A 5572-nucleotide genomic window follows, 5' to 3' on the forward strand; every position below is an offset into this window, starting at 1 on the left:
GCACCCAGCCTGACCCCGGAACGCCGGCCCTGAGCCACGTGTACATCCAGTGGCTCAGGAAACCCTCTCGTCTCCACTCTACAGCTGTGACAACCTGTTACGTTTGGGAATGAATGGAAACCTCACAGATTTTTGTTGTTGTCTAACTCGAGCGCAGGTTATTCCGAACTGTGCCGTGTTCGCTGAGGTTGTTTTGAAAGTGTCCGGGAGGCTGTGGTGGAGACGCCTGACGCTGGACAAGCTGTTGTGTTTCTGAGTCACAGTGTGTGTCTGTGAGCCTGGAGGAGGGACCGCCCCCTGCAGCTGGCTGTCATGATGAAAGGCACCTTGTAGAGCCAAACCTGACTGGAACAGCACCGCAGTGTGGAGTACTTGCTCCGTGCGGAGCGGAGCGGCCCTGATCCCTGCCTGGCGGGAGGCACAGTGAGCCGGGGAGAAGCCAGGCGCTCAGGTGACTGTGCTGGAGTAAAGGCCCTGCTGGAAGCAGCCAGGGCTGTGGCCCCTCCTGGCAGGATCTTGGTGTTTGTCCACAGGAAGCTGCTTGTCATTCCAGGTAGCGGATGAGCCACGCCGGCGGGCTGAGGTCGCGTCTGTGGGCCTTCAGGATCTCAGCTGGGAAGCATGAGGGGGCCAGTGCCCAGATGTGTGATGCAGACATCTGGACCAGAGGAGGCTGTCACCTGACCCTCCTTCTGGGGCCTGGGCCTTCTCACGGGCCCTGGACATCAGTCCAGGCGTGCTGTGCGGCGGCTCCCTTCCAACAGGGGCAGCAGGACGCTGACGCTCGGTCAGGCCACGTGCACATGGCCTGGCCCCTGGAGCGTGTGAGGGTGGGGCCTCCATCACGCTGGTTGTCTTTGGGTCCTGCGTGGGGTGGGCATTTCTGGGCTGTCACCTGCTGTTAGGTAGCCTGGGGAATTCTGTTTGTAAGGCTGTGGGGCAGAAGGCGTGTTATCTGTTCACTATTTCCTTTTGTCCTCAAGATAGTCCTATCCGGTAGGTATAGGGCACTCGTCTCCTTTTGCTGATGAGGAAACTCAGTTATAGAGGTGAAGTAACGCGTCCCTGTGTCCATGGCTGGTAACGCCAGAATCTGTCCGAGTCCAGGTCTTAGCAGAGGTGAGGCCCCCCCCACACCTGTCCTCTGGCGCTGGCAGCCTGGCCATACAGGTGTGCACAGCTGCCTGGCACAGGCTGGATTGGGGAAGGGCCCAGGCTGAGGTATGAGGGTGTGTGTTGTAAATGTTTCCCTCCACGTCCCGCGTGGTTCAGGGTTCAGGATCTGGAAGAGGAGCTGCACACAAATGAAAGAGAAGAGACAAGAGATAATTTGGGAATATTGGGGGGCCAGGCGGGTAAGTCCAACTCAAGGGGAAGGACTTCCACTGGTGCTCTTATCAATAAGGATTTACACGAGTAAAGGTGGGGAAGTTGCTTCAGCTACCATTATCTGGATTAACAGAGATGGTGCACAGCTCTGACCTTTGCTAGGGCTTCAGAGGTCACCAGCCTTCCGGGTTCTCTGTCCACACTTCTTTGCCAGTGAAGACAATAGGCGGTTTCCCACAGGTGTGCCTATTGGGGGCCCAGAGAAGGGAGGCTGGGGGAGGGAGGATGTGCAGTGTGTGGCCTTTGAGAGGGACCGAGGCGGGACAGACGGGCTGGACGGAGGAGGACAGGCTGATGCGGCTTGCAGGGTGGTTTGGGGCCCCGAATGCCCAGCTGAGAATTCGAATTTTCTTGGTCGGACCTTCAGGAGCTTGTCGGGTGTTTGATTTGTGGGGTGGCCGGTACCAGAGGGGCTGTGAGCACAGAGGATGCTGCCCGCCTGCGTGTGCCCGCCGCTCGGTGCCTGCGACAGACCTCCCGTGCCGAGCTGCTGTTCTTACCCATTTTGCGGATGAGGAAACCGAGCTTCAGGAGGACAGTGGCTCAGCCGAGGTCAGGCAGCCGGGAGGTGGCAGAGCTGGGGGCCGTGAGGCTCCCGCTGAGGCCGGTCAGATGCAAATAGCCATTTTGCAGAGAGTTCATGGAATGAGCCGGAAGGAATGAAGGGGGAACTGCCTCCCATGAGCCTCTCCTGGGTGCCGAGCACCTGCCACCACCCTGTGAATGGGGAAAAGGACACACGCCGTCGGCCTGGCCCTTGTTTTGCGGGCAGCGGCGCTAGGTGTAAGACGGGGTGGGGGACTTGAGTGGGACTGTGGCCGGAAGGGAAGTCTGTGGGGCCCAAACATGTCGCCCGTCAAGGCCTCTGTGTCCTCATCTGAAAAGTGGACACAGCGAAGTCTAGAGGGTCATGGGGTGGTAGAAGTGACAGGCACAGCCTCGTGGCAGCGCGAGGAGTAAATGAGACACGGCAGGTACAGGGTCGCCCCTAATGCTGCTGTTGTCATAAAGGATACAAGACACGTGCCCGCGCCTGGAACTAGGGTTGGGTTCATACTCGAGCTCAGCTGCTCTGCAGTCACTGGGGACAGTTCGGGCCTCGGGCCCTCCGACCCTAAGGAGGCAGAGCTGGTTCTGGGCCAGTGGCGGAGAGGAAGTGGGACCGTTTGGATGCGTAGCTGTGCCTCTTTCAGTTCCTGGGCCTATTTTTAAGGCCTGTGGGTTCCGGCCTCCATCTGCCAGTGTGGTCTCTCCCGGAGCAGGGACTCTGCGGTCTCTCTGGGAAACGTGAGGACGTTGGACCTCACACCTTAAAGAAACCGAGGGTCACAGCTGCAGGGACACCTGCAAGGTGAGAGGGTGATCAGCTGTGTTGGCACCGCCCAGCATCCTCCCTCCCCCAGGCTGGCCTCCAGGCCTGCTCTGTGTCCTGGGACAAGTTACGTCCCCCCGGCTTGCAGCCTTTGCTGTCCTCACGTAAACTCGCTTCTTGCGCTGGGCAGGCTCCTGAGTACCAGACAAGCTGTGAGCCACTTGTTAAAAAACAGCCTCAACCCCCCCCCCCCCCCCCGCCCCAATTTCGCCCTAGCTAGTTTGGCTCAGTGGATAGAGTGTTGGCCTGCGGATTGAGGGGTCCCGAGTTTGATTCCGGGTTGAGGGCTTGGTCCCCAGTGGGGGACGTGCAAGAGGCAGCCGGTTAATGGTTCTCTCTCATCACTGATGTTTTTATCCATTCTCTCCCTCTCTCTTCCTCTCTAAAATCAATAAAAATATATTTTAAAAAAAGAAAAACCCCTCAATTTTTTCCAATTTAAAAAAACTGTCACATGCACATAATAGAAACTGGAAAATATAAGAAATGGAAAAAAATTACTCATAGTTCTAATCACCCAGAGGCACACTATTTATGAACTTTGCAAAGTCTTGCTTTCCAGTCTTTATAAAGCTTTTTAAAGAATACTTGATATTCTATACATAGAGGTCCTTAACCATGCTTTCTTACTTAGAATCCCTAAAACATTTTTCATGTTGTTCAAACTCTGCACATTAGTTAAATGACTACAAGATAGTTGAGTGGATGTGCCATAATTTCCGGAATTCGTCTGCTCTGTGAGAAACTTAGCTTAGTTTTTCACTGTTATAAATCGTTTGCAACAAATCTCTTTATTTGTACAAAGGTTTGTGCATTGGGAAGATTTCTTTAGCAGCTTGGGCTGTAGGTTTCACACCCGCCGAGCCCCCCAGCTCTGTCCCCGGGTCCGTCCTCCTGATGCCCAGTTTATCTGTGGTGCCTGGTGCCACCCCAGGTGGTCTGGAGACTGTGCCACCTGCCAGGGAGGTGGGGCCAGGGATTCCAGATTCCTCCTGCCCCAGGGAGGAGGGGAGCTGGCCCCCCACCCCCAGCAGCTCATTAGCTGTTGCTCAGCCCCTGGGATCCTTGCTCCGGTAGCAAAACCTGAAGAGCCAGACCATGCAAGCTGCGTGCTGCCCCGGGGGCAGGGCGAAGCCGTCTGCAGCCAGGGGCTCTGCGCCCTGCACCTCCCCTGAGCCCAGCGAGGCCGCTTCTCTCCCGGGCAGGCTGGGGCCGGAGAGCCACCACCTCCTGTTATTGCGCGCCTGGTATTGTGTCCTTCCCATGGCCACCCTGTGACAAGGGTACATCCCCGCTGGCAGGGGAAGACGATGAGACTCATGAGAGATTGAGGCTTTAGTTCAGGGCCCAGAGCAGGTCTGGGACCCAGGTGTCCCGCGCGTGGCTGCTGCCTGTCCATTCTCACTCACCTGTCCATCTCTCCCAGGAGGGCCTTCTGTCTGTGGCTCTTCACAGGGAAGAAGGATGTAGAAGCGAGAGTAGAGGGGACATGTCAGAGGCGGCTGCTCGGGGCTGGGCGTTTCTGGGGCCACCGCACAGCTGAGGGCAGGAACTGAGCAAGGGAACCGAGGTCCCAGTTCCTCATCTGGGGAAATGAGACAACGGCCTCTGGGGGTGTGTGTGGGGGGGGGGGCGGTGGTTTGTCTGGTTTCCACAGGGAGGATGCTAGGTGACTTTGGAGATAGGGCCACTGAAGGGCCCGTTGTCCCTCGGTGTCTGACCAGCTGCGCTGCAGTCCCCGTTCCCTGCAGCGAGTTGTCAGCTTTGCCTCTTGGCTCATCGAGTGCTTAGTAAACTGCCTGAACCCGGAGAGCCCGCGGGAGCTGGGTGCCAGGCACAGCAGTGAGCAAGACAGGCCCTGTTGCGGCCTCCGAGCTGGGTGGGTGGGTCCGGCTGGGTCCAAGCCTGGCTCAGTGAGGAGGCGTGCAGAACGCACACGCCCGAGTCCCTCTGACGGGGTTTAGTGTCTCCCCGTACAGTGAGCTGGTTGCAGCATGTCTGGCAGCTCTGGCCGAGGCTTCCAGGATTCTGCGACCTGCCTCATGCCCTGTCGCCATTGTGGTGAAGGCGGGAGGAGGTGGGATGTTGACTGAGCGGTGACCCCAGGCAGTTGGGGAGCGGAGGGGAGGCGGGAGTTGAGGTGGCCGGGTCACAGCTCCTGTCTGGGATGGGGCACCTGTGTGGGTGGCCGAGGAAGCCTGAGAGATTGCTCAGGAGGATAGCAGTTTGGAAGCCCTTGTATGTGTCAGAGCAAAGCAGTGAGTCAGGAGTTTGAATAGGCCCACGGCGATGAGGGGCTCCCAGGAGCGGGACTTGGAGCGGGGAACGCTGGCTGCTGACTGCTCAGGCGGACGGAGCTGGCAGGGAGCCAGGTGTCACATGCCACAGGCCTGCAGGGTGCAGGTATTGCTGTTTGCAGAGTCTGCAGGATTGCTGTCGGAACTGCAGGCCGAGGGCTGCTGTGGCCGAAGCCCCACCCCATGAAAGCCATCTTGAGGTCAGGGTCCGGCTTCTTCCTCGCTGGGCCCCAGGGCCTCACACAGGGCCTGACACAGAGCGGGTGCTGGTTGAACCCGACCTGGATTCCAGACCCAGCTCCCGTTCTCATCTTGCTGAGTCACCTGGCTCATTAGGGAGATCCCAGACGTGATATGAGGATTGAAAGAGCACGTTGAGAATTTTGCAACAGTGTGCACAGGTAAGAAAGGAGCGTGGAATGAGGTTATTGCTGTGAGGGCTCTAGGGTGAGATCGAAGCTGCCCATATCCCTGAGCAGCTGAAACGAGTCTCAGTCACATGTTGCTCTGCTGA

Source organism: Myotis lucifugus, unplaced genomic scaffold, assembly GCF_000147115.1.
Source record: "Myotis lucifugus unplaced genomic scaffold, Myoluc2.0 scaffold_582, whole genome shotgun sequence".
Taxonomy (NCBI): domain Eukaryota; kingdom Metazoa; phylum Chordata; class Mammalia; order Chiroptera; family Vespertilionidae; genus Myotis; species Myotis lucifugus.